This window comes from Triticum urartu, chromosome 6A (genome assembly GCF_056163025.1).
Source record: "Triticum urartu cultivar PI428250 chromosome 6A, HENAU_Tu73, whole genome shotgun sequence".
Classification (NCBI taxonomy): domain Eukaryota; kingdom Viridiplantae; phylum Streptophyta; class Magnoliopsida; order Poales; family Poaceae; genus Triticum; species Triticum urartu.
Genome location: NC_141878.1, coordinates 28,289,282 through 28,310,448, shown reverse-complemented (window position 1 = coordinate 28,310,448; position 21,167 = coordinate 28,289,282).

Genomic DNA, 21,167 nt, shown 5'->3' with positions numbered 1-21,167 from the left:
TTACACTTGAAAATGAAATTTGGGGCTGCCTCCTTTAGCTGGTAAAAGTAACCACATCAGAGGCAAGTAACCACATCAAATAAAGCAACATGATACAAACCAGGTTGATTGCTCTTCATGTCATTATCTTTCAAACTAACTAGAAGCTTGGTTCGACGACCCGTCTTGAAACCCTGCATTATCCTCCCTTTGAAAATAGAAACACAAAAAGGGGCCAATAAGGATAGTGCAACTTTCAACCAAAATAGAGCAACTGTAGGCCATAAATTACAAAGCAACAAAAACACATACAAAAAAGATTCCAGAGTTGCCCTTCACAATTCGGATCCCTTTTTTAATGCACAAGTCTTGGAAGATAACATAGTTGTCCACAATTAACCATACAATTGCCTAAAACCATGTATCAAGTTGCCCAATCCTCATGAGCACAAACATTATCAAGACCATGTTTTGGCCAATATCTAAAGGTTTAGATACCTTTCAATTAAGTTTGTGTCATAGAGTTGCGTCAAGAATTTCTTCTCCTTGGTTAGGATTCTTATTGCGATTTGTAAATACATGGCGAATGATTGTAGAGCGGAGGGGTGAAATTGGTCATGGTGACATAACTAAAACCAGGGGATCAAGTTTTTTTGAACCCCTCCAAAAACAAACATGAGTATGTTCTTTATCCTTTTTTAGGTATAGTTGCCTAAAACCATGTATCTAGTTACCCAATCCACATGAATAGAAAAATTACCGGTACCATATTTTTGCCAATATGTAAAGGTTTTAGATACCTTTCAATTAAGTTTGTGGCATAGAGGTGCGTTAAGAATTTCTTCTCCTCGGGTGGTTTCCCTTGGCGCGATTGTAAATACTTGGCAAGTGATCGTAGGGGGGGGGGGTGGAGCTGGTCATGGGGACATAACTAAAACCAGGGATTAAGTTTTCTTCTGTGAACCCCTCAAAAAACGAGCATGTGTATGTTCTTTATATATTTTTCTCAAGTGTCATAGTTGCCCACAGTCAAGCATACTCTTGGCTAAAACCATGTATCCAGTTGCTAAATCCTCATGAACAGAAACATTACCGAGACCATATTTTGGTCAGTATCTAAAGGTTTTAGATACCTTCCAATTAGGTTTGTGTCGAAGAAATGCGTCAAGAATTTCTTCTCCTCGGGTGGATTCCCTTGGTGAAATCGTAAACACTTTGGTGAATGATTGTAGAGGGGGGGGAGCCGGTCATGGGGACATAAATAATACCACGAAGTGCTTTTAGAGGATGAAGTTTATTTCTGTGAAGTCTGAACGCCTCCAAAAACAAACACGTGTTTGTTCTTTATCCTTTTTTCTCAGGTGTCATAGTTGCCCACAGTCAACCATACTCTTGTCTAATACCATGTATCCAGTTGTCCAATCCTCATGAACAGAAACATTACCAAGACCATATTTTGGCCAGTATCTAAAGGTTTTAGATAACTTTCAATTAGGTTTGTATCGTAGAGATGCGTCAAGAATTTCTTTTCCTCGGGTGTAATCCCTTGGTGCGGTCATAAAATTTTTGGTGAATGATCGTCGAGGGGGAGGGGGTGGAGTTGGCCATGTGGACATAACTAAAACCACAATGTGTTTTTAGGGTATTAAGTTCATTTTTGGGAACCCCTCCAAAAACAAACATGTGTATGTTCTTTATCCCTTGGTTCCTAAAACCATGTATCTAGTTTCCCACAATCAACCATACAGTTGCCTAAAACCATGTATCTAGTTGCCCAATCTTCATGAACGGAAACATCATCAAGGCCATATTTTGCCCAATATCTAATGGTTTTAGATACATTTCTATTAGGTTTGTGTCACAAAGACGCGTCAAGAATTTATTCTCCTCAGGGGTGGGATCCCTTGGTGCAAGAATGATCATGGAGGGGGAGGGGGTGGTGTTGGTCATGGGGATTGAGGGAGTCCTGGATTAGGGGGTCTTCGGACAGCCGGACTATATCCTTTGGCCGGACTATTGGACTATGAAGATACGAGATTGAAGAGTTCGTCCCGTGTCCGGATGGGACTCTACTTCGCGTGGAAGGCAAGCTAGGCAATACGGATATGTATATCTCCTCCTTTGGTAACCGACCTTGTGTAACCCTAGTCCCCTCCGATGTCTATATAAACCGGAGGGTTTTAGTCCGTAGGACAACATACAATCATACCATAGGCTAGCTTCTAGGGTTTAGCCTCTCCGATCTCGTGGTAGATCAACTCTTGTACTACTCATATTATCAAGAATAATCAAACATGGCGTAGGGTTTTACCTCCATCAATAGGGCCCGAACCTGGGTAAAACATCGTGTCCCCTGCCTCCTGTTACCATCCGCCTTAGACGCATAGTTCGAGACCCCCTACCCGAGATCCGCCGGTTTTGACACCGACATTGGTGCTTTCATTTTGAGTTCCTCTGTGTCGTCACCATTAGGCTTGATGGTTCCTTCGATCATCGATAGCGATGCGGTCCAGGGTGAGACTTTTCTCCCCATACAGATCTTTGTATTCGGCGGCTTCGCACTGCGGGCCAACTCGCTTGGCCATCTAGCAGATCGAGAGTTACGCCCCTGGCCACCAGGTCAGGTTTGGAAACTTAAACTACACGGCCAACATCCACGGAGACTTGATCTTCGACGAATTCGAGCCCCTGCCGAGTGCGCCGCACGGTCACGATGAGCATGATTTAGCTCTACCATCGGACAATGTTCAGGAGATCGCACCGGCGACCGCTTCGACCCTCAATTCAGAGCCAATTGCGCCATCCATGGATGGGTGGATAGACCCCGCCACGGAGGTCATATTCTCAGCGGCGATCAAGCCGAATATCGACCTTACCCTTCACGGGAGTCGTGACGCCGAACTGCCGGATTCTTCCCTGGCCACGGACTCTGAACCGCCTACGCCCGTGCCTATCGAATCCGACTGGGCGCCGATCATGGAGTTCATCTCCGCGGATATCTTTCAGCACTCGCCCTTCGGCGACATACTGAACTCATTAAGGTCTCTCTCCCTGTCAGGAGAGTCCTGGCCGAACTATGTTCGGCAGGATTGGGACGCGGATGACGAAGAAATTCGCCGCCCACCCACCACCCACTTAGTAGCCACTATCGACCATTTGACCGACATGCTCGACTTCGACTCCGAAGACATCGACGGTATGGACGACGATGCAGGAGATGAACAGGAACCACTGCCATAGGGCACTGGACGCCCACTTCATCATATGATGTATACATGATGGACACACCCAAAGAAAACGACGACGAGGAATGGAAGGACACATCGAAAGGTTGTTCCCTCGAGAAGCAGCCAAAGCGGCGGCGTAAGCGCCGCTCCAAATCCTGCCTCGGCAGAAGCAACGATCATATAAACCCAGTGATAGAGAAAGGCGAGCCAGCAGACGACAAACACGGCATTGAACTGTCGTCCGACCATGGCAACACGGAGAATCAAACCGAACAACACAACTCCGTCGAAGATAACAGTCCTGATAACATCACACCAGAAAGGCACCCGGAGCAACAGAATACCCATAAAAGGCTTGTTGCCACTGCCAGGAGTCTGAAAAAGCAGAAGCAAAGGCTCAGGACTGCACAAGACACACTCAGAATCAGATGGAGTGAAGTACTTAACACTGCAGCGAAGTACGATGGTAATCGCCATACCAAGAGCTACCCGAAGCGAAAGCTGCCATCTGATTTCGTTGAGGAGGCCTTAGATCCCCCGCAATCAAAAAACAAAACGGCCATCCGGTCGGATAGACGTCCTCGTGGCCAACATAGAGCGGCAAACGACGCCGCACATAAGCCAGTACGCGACCCACATGAGGGCTCGCATCAAAAGTACGGCGCAACCAGATCCATCTACGGGCCACGCAAGCGCACTCCAGTATGCAATGCAACACAACAAACATCCCAACACCATGGTACACCCAAATAAAGGGGTGCCGCACACCCCCTATGTTTCACCGATGAGGTGCTGGACCACGAATTTCCAGAGGGATTCAAACCCGTAAACATAGAGGCGTACGACGGAACGACAGACCCTGGGGTCTGGATTGAGGACTACATCCTCCATATCCACATGGCTCGAGGAGATGATCTCCATGCCATCAAGTACTTACCCTTCAAGCTCAAAGGGCCTGCTCGGCACTGGCTTAAAAGCCTCCCCGAAAACTCCATTGGAAGCTGGGAAGAGCTCGAAGACGCTTTTCGGGCAAATTTTCAAGGGACCTATGTCGGACCACCGGATGCAGACGATTTAAGTCATATAACTCAACGACCCGGAGAGTCAGCCCGAAAGGTTTGGAACAGGTTTCTCACTAAATAGAACCAAATAGTCGACTGTCCGGACGCCGAAGCCTTAGCAGCTTTCAAGCATAGCGTTCGAGACGAATGGCTCGCCAGAGACCTTGGCCAAGAAAAGCCGAGAACAATGGCAGCATTAACAAGCCTCATGACCCGCTTTTGTGCGGGCGAGGACAACTGGTTAGCTCGGTGCAGCACCAGCGACCCAAGTACATCCGAAGTCAGGGATGAAAACCGGAAACAACGACGCAGCAAAAACAAGCGCCGGAATAAAGAAGACATCCCGAAGAGCACGGCGGTAAACGCCGGATTCAGATGCTCTCGGCCAGGTCAGCAAAAGCTGCCCTCCAAAGGCAACAGAGACGAACTGTCCAGCCTAAACAAGATTCTGGACAAAATATGTCAGATCCACAACACCCCCGATAAACCTACAAATCGTACCCATAGAGAATGTTGGGTCTTCAAGCAGTCCGGCAAGCTCAACACCGAACACAAGGAGCAGGATACACCAAGCGAAGACGAGGATGAGCCTTGCAAGAAAAGCACTGGGAACAAAAGAAATTCCCACCAGAAGTTAAAACAGTAAACGTGTTACACGTGACAAAGGGGAGAAACAAAGCGGCACTCCTAGAGACACATGTCCCAGGGCCTATCACAGCGGAGTTCTGCCACTGGTCGTCCCAACCGATCACCTTCGACCATCGGGATTACTCGGCAAGTATCCGGCGTGCAGGATGGGCTGCCTTGGTGTTAGACCCGATAATTGACGGATACCACTTCACACGAGTCCTGATGGACGGCGGTAGTAGTTTAAACCTGATATATCAGGACACAGTCCGCAAAATGGGGATAGACCCAACAAAAATTAGCCATAGCAATACTACCTTTAAAGGAGTAACACCAGGCCCAGAATCCCATTGCACGGGCTCCCTACTACTAGAGGTTATATTCGGCTTCCCCGATAACTTTCACAGCGAAAATTTAACATTTCACATCGCTCCGTTCCAAAGTGGCTATGAAGCACTACTCGGACGCGAAGCTTTCGCTTGCTTTAACGCAATACCGCATTACGCTTCCCTCATGCTTAAAATGCCCGGTCCACGTGGCATCATTACAGTAAATGGAAATACTGAGCGCTCCTCGCGCGGGGAAGACCGCGCGACTGCCTTGGCAGCCGCACACTAAACGGCCTCACCAACTAAAGCATCTGACAGGTCATTAAGACCACATACACGGTTGGACGAGTTGGGTGCAGCTATATGTAATTGATACAGGTTTGATGGCTATACCCCTATTACAATACAAGGGGCTCAACGCGCGCTCGCACAAGTGGCAATTAGGCTCAACTTTACTCATTTTGAACTATATATTGTTTATTTAGTATAACTTTCCTTCTGCACGGCAAATTTTCAGTTAAGTTCCTCTCTTTTTCCGATGACCATCATGCTACACCCGTCCAGAATATGGCACAGTAGAGACACAGGCGCAGACGTGCAGCAGAGACCCATTCCAAGGATTCTTTTTAGATTAAGACCCTGCGTAAACCTTTTTTACTGTCTCTTGTTGATACACATCCCTCGGATTCTCAGTACAATTGAGAGGGATGCTGACGTATTGGCATGTGGCCACGTCAGAATATTGCACGTACCTGGACACCAGGGGCTTATTACAAAGGGCACTGTTTAGGCCCGGTTTACATCATAAAGACCGAATACCTTAGTGAGTGTTCGGCGTCGCGAGTTTGGCCTTATATGCATCAGCTCCGAATCATGTCTTTGGTCAAATGTTGGGTTTGCCCGGCTCCTGTGTTTTGCTACCTTACGTTCTGCTCTATCGGCTAATGCGGCACCAGGAGAACTACTGCGATTGTGCCCTGGTTCATCCGGACGAGCACCTCAGTAGAGAAAGCCGAAAACTGACTGTCATGATATAGCGTGAGACTGGTCAACCACTCGATGACCTAGCGGAATCTTCGGGATTCCTCCGCCTTAACGAAGGGCTGTTTCCCGGCCAGGCATGTACGCACCCCGAATCCGGAATAGCGCGGAGCCACTAGGGGCTATATAGTAGCCCCACTGTCAAACTCCTCTGGCTAAGTGAAAGTGTTAAAGCATTATAGTCCCGTTGCCTAGTTCACTGCGCTATCACCTCCTTAATGGTCCAAGACGTTGGATCAAGTGTGAGCATGCGTCTTCTGCGAACACCCCCGCATTATATGCGTGGGGGCTGAAGCTGACGACTACCATCTTTCAGGTTATATACATATATGTTGGGGATCGTAGCAGAAATTCAAAATTTTCTATGCATCACCAAGATCAATCTATGGAGTAATCTAGCAATGAGGGGAAGGAGAGTGCATCTAAATACCCTTGTAGATCGCTAAGCGGAAGCGTTCAAGTGAACGGGGTTGATGGAGTCGTACTCGCCGTGATCCAAATCACCGATGATCCTAGTGCCGAACGGACGGCACCTCCGCGTTCAACACACATGCAGCCCGGTGACGTCTCCCATGCCTTGATCCAGCAAGGAGAGAGGGAGAGGTTGGGGAAGACTCCGTCCAGCATCAGCACGACGGCGTGGTGGTGGTGGAGGAGCGTGGTACTCTAGCAGGGCTTCGCCAAGCACCGCAAGAGACGAGGAGGGAGAGGGGTAGGGCTGCGCCAAGAAGGAGATGTTCTCGTCTGTATGGTAGCCCAAAACCCCACTATATATAGGGGAAAGGGAGGGGCTGTGCCCCCACCTAGGTTTCCAACCCTAGGGGTGGCGGCCAGCCCTAGATCCCATCTAGGGGGCGGCCAAGGGGGGAGAGAGGGGGGGGGGGGGGCGCACCACTAGGTGGGCCTTAGGCCCATCTGAGCCTAGTGTTTCCCCCTTTTCCCTTCTCTCTTCGCCTTGGGCCCTGGTGGGGGGCGCACCAGCCCACCTGGGGCTGGTCCCCTCTCACACTTGGCCCACGCAGCCCTCTGGGGCAGGTAGCCCCACCTGGTGGACCCCGGGACCCTCCCGGTGGTCCCGGTACGTTACCGATAGCACCCGAAACTTTTCCGGTGACCAAAACAGGACTTCCCATATATAAATCTTTACCTCCGGACCATTCCGGAACTCCTCGTGATGTCCGGGATCTCATTCGGGACTCCGAAAAACATTTGGTAACCATGTATATCGATTCCCTATAACCCTAGCGTCATCGAACCTTAAGTGTGTAGACCCTACGGGTTCGGGAACCATGCAGACATGACCGAGACACCTCTCCGGCCAATAACCAACAGCGGGATCTGGATACCCATGTTGGCTCCCACATGTTCCACGATTATCTCATCAGATGAACCACGATGTCGAGGATTCAATCAATCCCGTATTCAATTCCCTTTGTCTAGCGGTATTGTACTTGCCCGAGATTCGATCGTCGGTATCCGATACCTTGTTCAATCTCGTTACCGGCAAGTCTCTTTACTCGTTCGTAACACATCATCCCGTGATCAACTCCTTGGTCACATTGCGCATATGATGATGTCCTACCGAGTGGGCCCAGATATACCTCTCCGTCACACGGAGTGACAAATCCCAGTCTCGATTCGTGCCAACCCAACAGACACTTTTGGAGATACCCGTAGTGTACCTTTATAGCCACCCAGTTATGTTGTGACGTTTGGCACACCCAAAGCATTCCTACGGTAACCGGGAGTTGCACAATCTCATGGTCTAAGGAAATGATACTTGACATTAGAAAAGCTTTAGCATACGAACTACACGATCTTTGTGCTAGGCTTAGGATTGGGTCTTGTCCATCACATGATTCTCCTAATGATGTGATCCCGTTATCAACGACATCCAATGTCCATGGTTAGGAAACCGTAACCATCAATTGATCAACGAGCTAGTCAACTAGAGGCTTACTAGGGACATGGTGTTGTCTATGTATCCACACATGTATCTGAGTTTCCAATTAATACAATTATAGCATGGATAATAAATGATTATCATGAACAAGGAAATAACCAATTTATTATTGCCTCTAGGGCATATTTCCAACAATATATACATAAACGGCTGCACAGGAGGCATCATAGCACTTTCGGGCAAAAGTATAAATACAGCCTTGATAAGTTCAATAAAACATTGTTTGTACAATGGGAATACACGTCACTGGAAAATAATATTCTTCGAGCATCGCGCCTCTATCGAACGAGCGCCTTCAAGGACTTCTTCAAAGTAGTGTTCGGCAGCCACTCGGCCTATGGCTGAACCCTGTGCCGCAACAGTGGTGGCCTCCATCTCCGCCAAGTATGTTTTGACACGGGCAAGGGCCATCCGCGCACCTTCTATGCACGCTGATCTCTTTACAACATCGATGCATGGCACAGCTTCAAGGAATTGTTGCACTAAGCTAAAGTAGCTACTCTGCCTTGGCCCTCCCGGCGATAGGTGATCCACAACGGACCTCATGGCAAGTCCGGACAACCTATGGAGCTCGGCCCAACCGGTTAATCGCTCATTCAGCAGCAGTAGACGGACTGGAGCATGAAACTGTGACCAGAACAGCATCTCCACTTCGGGACCTTTCTAATCCTTGAAGTACTCGGCGGCATCAGCAACGCTGGCAGCCAAATCCATGTACGCGTTCGCAGAACTCCATAGCCGGTCCAGAGAAGCATACTTCGGATCTCCGAACTTAGTCCGCAACAAGAAGGGCTTCCCAGACACGATATCTGTAGCTTGATTCAGCTCCTCCTTCGTCGCTCTAATTTTGGAGCGGGCTTACTTGGCAGCCACCCGGGCCTTCTCCAGGTCCGTCGCTTTCACCCGGTTTTCCTATTCAAGAAGCCGGTAACGGTCAGCAGCATCTTTTAACTCCATGGCCATCTTGGCAATTTTTTCATTGCTCCCGCAATGTGCGGCCTGTTCGGCCCTTAACTCTTCGGCCGCCTTTAAAGCGGCCGCATTACTACTCCTTGCTTGCTCCTTGGCTCGGGTAAGCTCCGCCCGAAGGGTCTCCACGGTGGCAGCTCCATCTACAGTCACAACATATTAAAGATACTGGCATCATGCTGCTCTTACTATGTGACATTCACTAGAAAAATCACCTACCCTGTGCCTCGTCAAGCCGCTTGTTAACAAGCACAATGTCGGCATCTGCCGCATCCAGTTGCCGCTTCAGTTCGACAAACCCATTAGTCCGGCTAGCCACCGGAGCTTCAACCACCTGCATATAAAAGCAGTCTAGTTATTACCTGGGACTATGATCCTCTGTTCGCCAGCGTTTTCGACGACAACCAGAGTCTCAGGGGCTACTATCTACACAGGGCACATCTAAAAATGTGTGGTACTTTCAAAAATGTACATCATTTCACGTACCTCAAAACCCGTCAGTAGACTCATAAAGGCTTCATGCAGCCCGCTTTTGGCGGACGAAATCCTTTCAATCACCGTACCCATCAATGTGTGGTGCTCTTCTGAGATAGCCGTTTTCTCCAGCAGACCCCTCAGTACGTCCGACCGCACACCAGATGGTGCCAGACTCTTTTGATTGCTCTCTTCGAGAGCCGGATACTGAGGACTTCGGGTGGCCATAGGATTACCTTCTGTCCTTGCCGGATCAGGAGAAGCCCTCCGCGACGACACCTCGGGGTCGCCCGCTTCGTAAGGTAGTGTGGCAGGGGGAGGCGTTTCGCTCTCCATCATCTCCGGAAGAAGATCCCCCGAAGACGAACTCTGCTGAGAAGGGCTAAGATCCGAACTGCAAGATAAATGCTTTGATTATTTTCCTCAGAAATAGAGCAAGATATTTTCGTTATTGAATACCCTTTTACTTACAACTTGGTTGAGGGCTGATCCCCGTGCGGGCATTGTGCGGCAAGAGTACCCTCCGAGGCAGGTCCCTCTGGCGCAGATTTCTTCTCCCGTTTGGAAACCTTAGTTTCTGGATCCTCAGACGTAGACCTCTTCCTTCCCCGGGGATAGAGAATGTCAGATTCTTCCTCTTGGTTATCCTCCCTCGCGAAGGCGCTCATTCCCTCGATTGGAATAGGTAGCGATGGAGGCCCGCTTTCTCCCTCTTTATTCCCCCCTTCATCTTCCTTCGAGGGCACTAGACAAGGTGCGGGCTCGAGCATCTTTTCCAGCACCGCATTGTCCAAGCCTTCAAGAAGGGGGGCCGAACACCGGATCATCTTCGCCTTTGTTATCCAGTCCTGGTCAAAGAGCGATTCTTCAGAATGATGTCATGATAAATAAAAGGACAGTGTGTTCGGCCATGGGATTACTTACTTGGGGAGCGGGGCGGTTGCAGCTCAGGCCCACGTCCTCGGTAGTGTCCGGACACTCTATTTGGGGTCCGAAGAACGATTTGTACATCTCCTCGTGCGTCATGCCGAGGAAATTCTGAATAGTGCGCGGTCCTTCCGTGTTAAATTCCCACAAGCGGAGGGGCCGGCGTTTGCAAGGCTCGACTCGACGAACTAGCACAACTTGCATTAACATAACCAGACTGAAATCTCCCTCGAAGAGATCTCGGATGCGGTTCTGCAGTATTGGCACGTCCTTGGCTGGACCCCAGCTCAGCCCCCTGTTGATCCATGACATCAGTTGTGGTGGAGGGCCCGAGCGAAAGGTAGGGGCAGCTACCCACTTGGCACTTCGGGGAGCTATGACGTAAAACCACTCCCGTTGCCACAATCCGGACACCTCTGGAAAGGAACCCTTTGGCTATGGAGAGTCAGCAATTTTGCTTATTAGAGCACCTCCGCACGCTGCGTACTGCCCCTCGACCATCTTCGGCTTCACATCGAAGGTCTTGAGCCACATGCCGAAGTGAGGGGTAATACAGAGGAAGGCCTCACAAACGAAAATAAATGACGAGATGTGAAGAAGTGAATCCGGGGCCAGATCGTGAAAATCCAGCCCGTAATAGAACATAAGACCCCTAACAAAGGGATCCAGAGCGAGGCCTAGTCCTCGGAGGAAGTGGGAGACGAACACAACGCTCTCGTTGGGTTCGGGAGTGGGGACGACCTGCCCTCGGGCGGGCAGCCTATGCGAAATTTTGCCGGTCAAATATCTGGCCTCCCTCAACTTCTTGATGTCCTCCTCCATGACGGAGGAAGGCATCCACCGGCCTTGAAGGCTGGATCCGGACATGATTGAAGGTCTGGGGCACCTGACCTGGGCTTTGGATGTTAGAACTCGAGGCGGGGGAAGGATTCGATTGAGCACAGGAGGGAAAAAAGAAAAAGCCTTGTCCCTTTATAAAGGGGATGAATATCAGGTGTCCTCCTCATGGCCGTTCGAGACTTACCTAAGATCTTGGAGTCATACCTAAGATCTAGGAGTCATACCTAAGATAAATAGCATGGTAATTTGCTTAAATAATCCTAATATGCTAGGTATTCAAGATTAGTAAAAACTTTCTTATGAGTGTGTTGAATACTAAGAGAAGTTTGATGCTTGATGATTGTTTTGAGATATGGAGGTAGTGATATTAAAGTTGTGCTAGTTGAGTAGTTGTGAATTTGAGAAATACTTGTGTTGAAGTTTGCAAGTCCCGTAGCATGCACGTATGGTAAACATTATGTATCAAATTTGAAACATGAGGTGTTCTTTGATTGTCCTCCTTATGAGTGGCGGTCGGGGACGAGCGATGGTCTCTTCCTACAAATCTATCCCCCTAGGAGCATGCGCGTAGTGCTTGGTTTTTGATGACTTGTAGATTTTTGCAATAAGTATGTGAGTTCTTTATGACTAATGTTGAGTCCATGGATTATATGCACTCTCACCTTACCATCATTGCTAGCCTCTTCGGTACCGTGCATTGCCCTTTCTCACATTGAGAGTTGGTGCAAACTTCGCCGGTGCATCCAAACCCTGTGATATGATACGCTCTTTCACACATAAACCTCCTTATATCTTCCACAAAACAGCCACCATACCTACCTATTATGGCATTTCCAAAGCCATTCCGAGATATATTGCCATGCAACTTTCCACCGTTCCGTTTATCATGACACGTTCATCATTGTCATATTGCTTTGCATGATCATGTAGTTGACATAGTATTTGTGGCAAAGCCACCATTCATAATTCTTTCGTACATGTCACTCTTGGTTCATTGCATATCCCGGTAAACCGCGAGAGGCATTCATATAGAGTCATACTTTGTTCTAGTATCGAGTTGTAATCATTGAGTTGTAAATAAATAGAAGTGTGATGATAATCATTTTCTAGAGCATTGTCCCGAGTGAGGAATAAAAAAAGAGAGAGAAAGGCCATTAAAAAAAGGGAGAAGGCCCAAAAAATGAGAGAAAAAGAGAGAAGGGACAATGTTACTATCCTTTTACCACACTTGTGCTTCAAAGTAGCACCATAATCTTCATGATAGAGAGTCTCTTGTTTTGTCACTTTCATATACTAGTGGGAATTTTTCATTATAGAATTGGCTTGTATATTCCAACAATGGGCCTCCTCAAGTGCCCTAGGTCTTCGTGAGCAAGCAAGTTGGATGCACACCCACTTAGTTTCTTTTGTTGAGCTTTCATATATTTATAGCTCTAGTGCATCTGTTGCATGGCAATCCCTACTCCTTGCATTAACATCAATCGATGGGCATCTCCATAGCTCATTGATTAGCCTCGTTGATGTGAGACTTTCTCCTTTTTGTCTTCTCCACATAACCCCCATCATCATATTCTATTCCACCCATAGTGCTATATCCATGGCTCACGCTCATGTATTGCGTGAAGGTTGAAAAAGTTTGAGATTACTAAAGTATGAAACAATTGCTTGGCTTGTCATCGGGGTTGTGCATCATGGGATCATTATTGTGTGACGAAAATGGAGCATGACTAAACTATATGATTTTGTAGGGATAAACTTTCTTTGGCCATGTTATTTTGAGAGGACATAATTGCTTAGTTAGTATGCTTGAAGTATGATTATTTTATGTCAATATTGAACTTTTATCTTGAATCTTTCGAATCTGAATATTCATACCACAATTAAGAAGAATTACATTGAAATTATGCCAAGTAACATTCCACATCAAAAATTCTGTTTTTATCATTTACCTACTCGACATGTAGGACACGCATATATATTACAGCACGCAAAATTGTATAATTCAGATACCTTTTTCCTATTTAAATAAACAATACACACACGACATATGCCCGAAGAATACGCAAGACATTTTCCTATTTAAATAAACAATACGCACACGACATATGTCCGAAGAATACCCAAGACTGAAAAAAAGATAAAAGAAATCTGAATAAAAAAACATATGCAAAAAATTGGAAGAGTCAAAAAGGCTAGGACATTTCTAAAGTGTATAAAAACATATATGCCATCTTTCTGAACATATATGTTTGTTTGTGTTTCCCTATTTACAAAAAAGTTCACTGTATATTACAAAAATGTGTATAACAAAATGTTCATATTAAATGGTATACGATACTAAAAAAGGTTATATAATATTAAAAAATGTTCATTGCATCATATAATTAAAAAGATGTTCATTGCATCATATATTGAAAAGTTCATCGTATATTACAAAAGCATATCGTATTTTAGACAACCCCTTATCGCGTTGATAAGGGGATTGACAACCCCTTATCGCGTTGGTTGCGAGGATTTATTTGTTTGTGCAGGTGCGAGGGACTCGCGCGTAACCTCCTACTGGATTGATACCTTTGTTCTCCAAAATTAAGGGAAATACTTACGCTACTTTGATGCATCACCCTTTCCTCTTTAAGGGAAAACCAACGCAGTGCTTAAGAGGTAGCAGCTGGGTGTTCGGATCTCGGGATCCGTCATCTGGCACCAGCTGCGAGTCGGGGAGACGTAGTTGCCGGTGGAAACCGAGTCGACGGCGGGGTTCCACATCGTTACCTTGATGAAGGCATCGTCATGTGACTTCCGTCAACCCACTCGTATTGCTCCGGGGGAAACCCTAGGATCTGGTGTTCCAGACAGGACGATGGCGGCACCGCGGTGTCGTTTCTCTCTTGGAAGCATCGTTTTGTGGAGCAGCGCTGGAAGTCAGAGGCAGGAGGTGGAGTGGCTTCGTCTTGCACGGAGCTTCCGTGGAGATGTCAAGTCACGCCTGACCGACAGGTGCTACGCTTGGTCATGCCTGGTCGGCAGGTGCTACGCACGACAGATCCTCCAAGGGCTTCAAGCTATGTCGGCTGGTGGTACGTGGCAGCATGGCGCTGAGGTGTATCAGTGGCGACCGCGACGTGTACAACTGTTTACGCGCAGAGAGGAGGTGATGTTGGGCGCCGTGATGGCGTCGATCGAGTAAGGTTGATGCATCAGTACAGTTCTGAAGATGGAGTGATGGCAGTTGGCGGCGGCGACCTTTGAGAGCACGCCGGACCAGTGTATGCCCCAGACTCGGCAAGTGGCTAGGTTGGGGTCTCATGTCTTAGATGTTAGGCTTGGCTGCGATGTCTGTTTGGTATTAGGGCCAGGCTATCTGCGCCCCTTCATCAACTGGATAGATGTAGCGACAATTTGTTGCTTAGACGGCGGCTTTAGTCTTACTGTTGTATGACTCTGTAAGGTCTTGTGAGAATAATTAATAAAGTGGCTGTATGCATCGCCCAGATGCAGAGGCCAGGGGTCATCGTCCTTTTCTAAAATATATATATCTGTTAGAGCATGTGGTCACAGAATGGAGAACACATGGCTGGCCGACAGAATTCCTGACCTGATCGCAGTTGATGTGCGTACGACATGGATGACATGTGCATATTTCAATTACACCAAATATGTGCGTGCAGACAAGCGATTTACCTTGTGAATGTAGGGAATGGTGGGAATGGAATGGTCGTTGTGAAGAAGCTGTCCAAGACATTTTGTATGGCTGAGAGTAAATTTCATAGAGAGGTTGAGTGCCTGATGATGGCCAAGCACAAAAACATAGTGCGTTTCTTGGGTTATTGTTCTGACACGCAAGGGAGAATTGCAAAGTACGAAGGAAAGTTTGTCATGGCAGATCTGCCAAATTGGTTGCTATGTTTTGAGTATGTATCAAATGGAAGCCTAGACAAGTATATTATTGGTAATGATCGCAACATATTTTTTTATATTAGTTTCTTTATTAACTGCTTCACATAGTCCAAGAGTCCCACCAAGTAATACAACTATTTAAACTGAGAAATTTCAAGGTGCTCCCAAACTATGTCTTCTCATTCATTCATTTTGATCAGACGGCATGTTGAAGATGATTGCCAATAACATGAGAGGTGTCCTAAGAATGTGTTTGACAAGCACGCACCGATCGAGATGTTGTTTTTTAAGTTTTAACACATGCGCATGGCTTTCTTGTTTGATTTATCAATACGTTCGACATTTGGGTAGTTTGGGCATATCCGTGAGTAGTACTATCATAATTGTTTTTTCGTGTTGACTATCATAATTTCTTGTAAAAACATATGTAAACTTCTGCTGCAGAACATGGTCACATAAGATAGATGCCTTTAATTTCAGTTACAGGGTGCCTATGTAACCTTATTTTCTGTTACCAACAAACAAATTAGAATAAAATTTGAACAATAAAGTTAGTCCCACTCTGCCAGAGTAGTATGATTATTTGTCAACCATATCACGAACTTCAAGCAATTTTTAATGAAAGAGTTTGAGGTTTTTAGAAAAAGAGTTGCCTTTAATTTACTTTTCCCAATTAGCGATATATTTGGATGTGATGCTATCATGAAGCCATCTCTCTAATACATACTTATTTTCTTTAAAGAGTGAGCAAGGAAGACATGCGGTCTAATTTCCCTTTCATGTGATGTGAAGTACGAAATACTCCATCCGTCTCAAAATAAGTGTCTCCAAAACTAAGGTTGAGACACTTATTTCGAGACAGAGGGAGTAGAAGACATGGCCGTGGAGTGCTTGTACTGCCTTCGTGCAGAAAATAGAAGAAGGCATGCCTTGTTTTCATTATCCAAATTAGCCATGAGATTATTTCCCACCCATCCCGTCATGCTGTCGAAATTTTTCGTCGAATTTTTTGCGACTGCAAGATGTGAGAACCTGTCCACAATTTCATTCATTGTAATAAAAAAATAATGTATTTGTTAATAATTGTTCAACATTGTTTGGATAAATGTGTTGATTCAATCCTTGCTTATTTTTAGGACGCTCATAACGCCCACACGTGTGGCAAACTAGACATTCACCTACACACCGTGTGTGGCGTAAGCAGGAGGCAGCCCACACGAGCCATGTATGGGTGAATATTAGAATTGCCCACACGTGTGGGCACAGCTACTTCATGCCACATGCCCAAGAAGTACTGCACATCCCACCCTGCGTGTGTCGTACGAAGCAAAAAATATCCACACGTCCTGGCACAGCTACGTTAGTTACCCACGGGATAACGCTTTAATTGCCATCCGGGATGGAAAATGTTTTTTTTGGAAAAGGAGGATGTACCCCTGGCGTATGCATTTGGACAATGGATCCAGCCATCTATATCTATCTATCTATACCTCTATCTATCTGTCTATCTATACATATACTAAATTTAGACATCCTAGAAATTCCCACGTTAATTAGAATTTACGAGCCGTTTATCTGGTGGGACCTAAAAAATACGGTGTAGATTAACTCCAGGTTCTATCTTTTTTTTTTAACAAACTCCATGTTGACTTTTTTTTTATTTAACAAACTCCACGTTCAATCTAGGGAATACTCCACGCTCATTCTTTTTTTTCTAACAAACTCCACATTTAATATATAGGAAACTTCTCCACGTCCAATCTTTTTTCCTAACTAAACCCCACGTTCAATCTATGGAAAACTCCTGACATTTTAGAGGTCCAACTACCCAAGTGCATTTGGAGAGAAATCTAGGGACCATGCCTATACATGGCGGCAGCAAAGATGGCATCCTGATTTGGACTGCTCCCGACTGCAAGGTTAGAAGTGCCGCCGCTCCATCTCCTGGTCATTGCAACTTCCAGTCTTGAGGAAGAAGGAAGGGTCGCTGCCGTTTCTCCTGATGTCTCTGTCAAAAAGGCAAATAACCATCTCCTCTCCAAAATTTCTCCTTCGAGCGATCTCTTCTCCTTTTTTTTCGGATGCAATTGCTTGATTTATGCAGCCTGTTTTGTGCCTGATTAGTGACTGCGTCTATGTGACCTGTTTTGCTTCTCAGTCGCGTGATTGTCGCCTCTTCTTTCTCTTGATGCGAGATCGTTGATTTGGAAGAGGAAACAGTCAAAGAGCTGTGTTGTCAGGGCAGTGCCGATCAATGAGGACCTACATGGTGAGACACCTGTATTCTCAGCATTAGGTTCTCCAAGAGGCCATCTTCTTCTGGTGCGCTTTCTCAAGACAGTCAGACGGCTTAGCGAATCAGGAGCGTGTAGTGATCAAATTGATCATCATATGTAATTTGCCACATACACGTGTGTGTCTTCTAAAAGAATCCATCAATTGGCAAACTTCTGCTAAAGCCAACTATGTAGCCCACGAGGGGATTCATCTTGCTGTACCTGATATTTTTTCCAGCCAAAAGCACGAGCCAACAAGGAGCGGATGAGATAGTGTAGTACATGTAGTTCACGCACAACATGAAAACAACTCCAGATATACAGCCGGAGAGAACAACCACAGTTCGGCTAACCGAAATTCAATATGTCCCAATATCGTTACAGCAATGTGGTGGACACACTAGGTACCAGACAATATATTTATATATGTCTCAACTGCTAAGAATGATTATTTAACCTTCCATGGCTCCAGCATTTATTTGCCATGGGTCTGATATTTGTAAACAAGACATAATCGAATTATTGTATTTTTTATATCAATCTTTTCAATTTTAACCACTTGGTCAGCACTCGTGAGTTTGCTATGTTTATACCAATAGGACATATAAATCTTAAAAGCATTATTTGATGTATTCTAACGCCATTTTCTTTCTTTCGGGGATCAAACTGTCGAAGGCTGCTATTAAAAATAACCATCAGACTAGCCCATGTTGGTGTCCGTTGGCAGTCTTTTGAGGAGTGAAGTTTGAATAATTGGGGACATGATAAGTATAAGTTTCACATTATTTTATTTAGACACCCTAGAAATTCCCACGTTAATTATAATTTACGAGCCGTTTATCTGGTGGGACCTAAAAAATACAGTGTAGATTAACTCCAGGTTCTATCTTTTTTTAACAAACTCCATGTTGACTTTTTTATTTAACAAACTCCACGTTCAATCTACGGAATACTCCACGTTCATTCTTTTTTTTTTTCTAACAAACTCCACATTTAATCTACAGGAAACTTCCCCACGTCCAATCTTTTTTCCTAACAAACCCCACGTCCAATCTAAGGAAAACTCCTGACATTTTAGAGGTCCAACTGCCCAAGTGCATTTGGAGAGAAATCTAGGGACCATGCGTATCCATGGTGGCAGCAAAGATGGCATCCTGATTTGGACTGCTCTCGACTGCAAGGTTAGAAGTGCCGCCGCTCCATCTCCTGGTCGTTGCTGCTTTCAATCTTGAGGAAGAAGGAAGGATCGCTGCCGTTTCTCCTAACGTCTCAGTCAAAAAGGCAAATAACCGTCTCCTCTCCAAAATTTCTCATTCGAGCAATCTCTTTTCCTATTTTTTCGGATGCAATTGATTGATTTATGCAGCCCGTTTTGTGCCTGATTAGTGACTGCCTGGTAGCTGCGTGTACGTGACCTATTTTGCATCTCAGTCGCGTGATTGTCGCCTCTTCTTTCTCTTGATGCGAGATCGTTGATTTGGAAGAGGAAACAGTCAAAGAGCTGTGTTGTCAGGGCAGTGCCGATCAATGAGGACCTACATGGTGAGACACCTGTATTCTTAGCATTAGGTTCTCCAAGAGGCCATCTTCTTCTGGTGCGCTTTCTCAAGACAGTCAGACGGCTTAGCGAATCAGGAGCGTGTAGTGATCAAATTGCTCTTCATATGTAATTTGCCAGATACACGTGTGTGTCTTCTAAAAGAATCCATCAATTGGCAAACTTCTGCTAAAGCTAACTATGTAGCCCACGAGGGGATCCATCTTGCCGTACCTGATATTTTTTTCAGCCAAAAGCACGAGCCAACAAGGAGCGGATGAGATAGTGTAGTACATGTAGTTCACGCATAACATGATTACAACTCCAGATTTACAGCCGGAGAGAACAACCACAGTTCGGCTAACCGAAATTTAATATGTCCAAATATCGTTACAGCAATGTGGTGGACACACTAAGTACCGCACACTATATTTATATATGTCTCAACTGCTAACAATGATTATTTACCCTTCCATGGCTCTAGTATTTATTTGCCATGGGTCTAATATTTGTAAACAAGGCATAATCAAATTATTGTATTTTTTTATATCAATCTTTTCAATTTTAACCACTTGGTCAGCACTCATGAGTTTGCTATGTTTATACCAATAGGACATATATATCTTAAAAGCATTATTAGATGTATTCTAACACCATTTTCTTTCTTTCAGGGATCAAACTGTCGAAGGCTGCTATTAAAAATAACCATCAGACCAGCCCATGTTGGTGTCCGTTGGCAGTCTTTTGAGGAGTGAAGTTTGAATAATTTGGGACATGATAAGTATAAGTTTGACATTATTTTATTTAGACACCCTAGAAATTCCCACGTGAATTAGAATTTACGAGCCGTTTATCTGGTGGGACCTAAAAAATACAGTGTAGATTAACTCCAGGTTCTATCTTTTTTTAACAAACTCCATGTTGACTTTTTTATTTAACAAACTCCACATTCAATCTAGGGAATACTGCACGTTCATTCTTTTTTTTGTAACAAACTCCACGTTTAATCTATAGGAAACTTCCCGACGTCCAATCTTTTTTCCTAACAAACCCCACGTCCAATCTATGGAAAACTCCTGACATTTTAGAGGTCCAACTGCCCAAGTGCATTTGGAGAGAAATCTAGGGACCATGCGTATCCATGGCGGCAGCAAAGATGGCATCCTGATTTGGACTGCTCCCGACTGGAAGGTTAGAAGTGCCGCCGCTCCATCTCCTAGTCGTTGCTGCTTTCAGTCTTGATGAAGAAGGAAAGATCGCTGCCGTTTCTCCTGACGTCTCAGTCAAAAAGGCAAATAACCATCTCCTCTCCAAAATTTCTCATTCGAGCAATCTCTTTTCCTATTTTTTCGGATGCAATTGCTTGATTTATGCAGCCCGTTTTGTGCCTGATTAGTGACTGCCTGGTAGCTGCGTGTACATGACCTGTTTTGCTTCTCAGTCGCGTGATTGTCGCCTCTTCTTTATCTTGATGCGAGACCGTTGATTTGGAAGAGGAAACAGTCAAAGAGCTATGTTGTCAGGGCAGTGCCGATCAATGAGGACCTACATGGTGAGACACCTGTATTCTCAGCATTAGGTTCTCCAGGAGGCCATCTTCTTCTGGTGCGCTTTCTCAAGACAGTCAGACGGTTAGCGAATCAGGAGCGTGTAGTGATCAAATTGATCATCATATGTAATTTGCCACATACACGAGTGTGTCTTCTAAAAGAATCCATCAATTGGCAAACTTCTGCTAAAGCCAACTATGTAGCCCACGAGGGGATCCATCTTGCCGTACCTGATATTTTTTCCAGCCAAAAGCACGAGCCAACAAGTAGCGGATGAGATAGTGTAGTACATGTAGTTCACGCACAACATGAAAACAACTCCAAATATACAGCCGGAGAGAACACCCACAGTTCGGCTAACCAAAATTCAATATGTCCCAATATTGTTACAGCAATGTGGTGGACACACTAAGTACCAGACAACATATTTATATATGTCTCAACTGCTAACAATGATTATTTACCCTTCC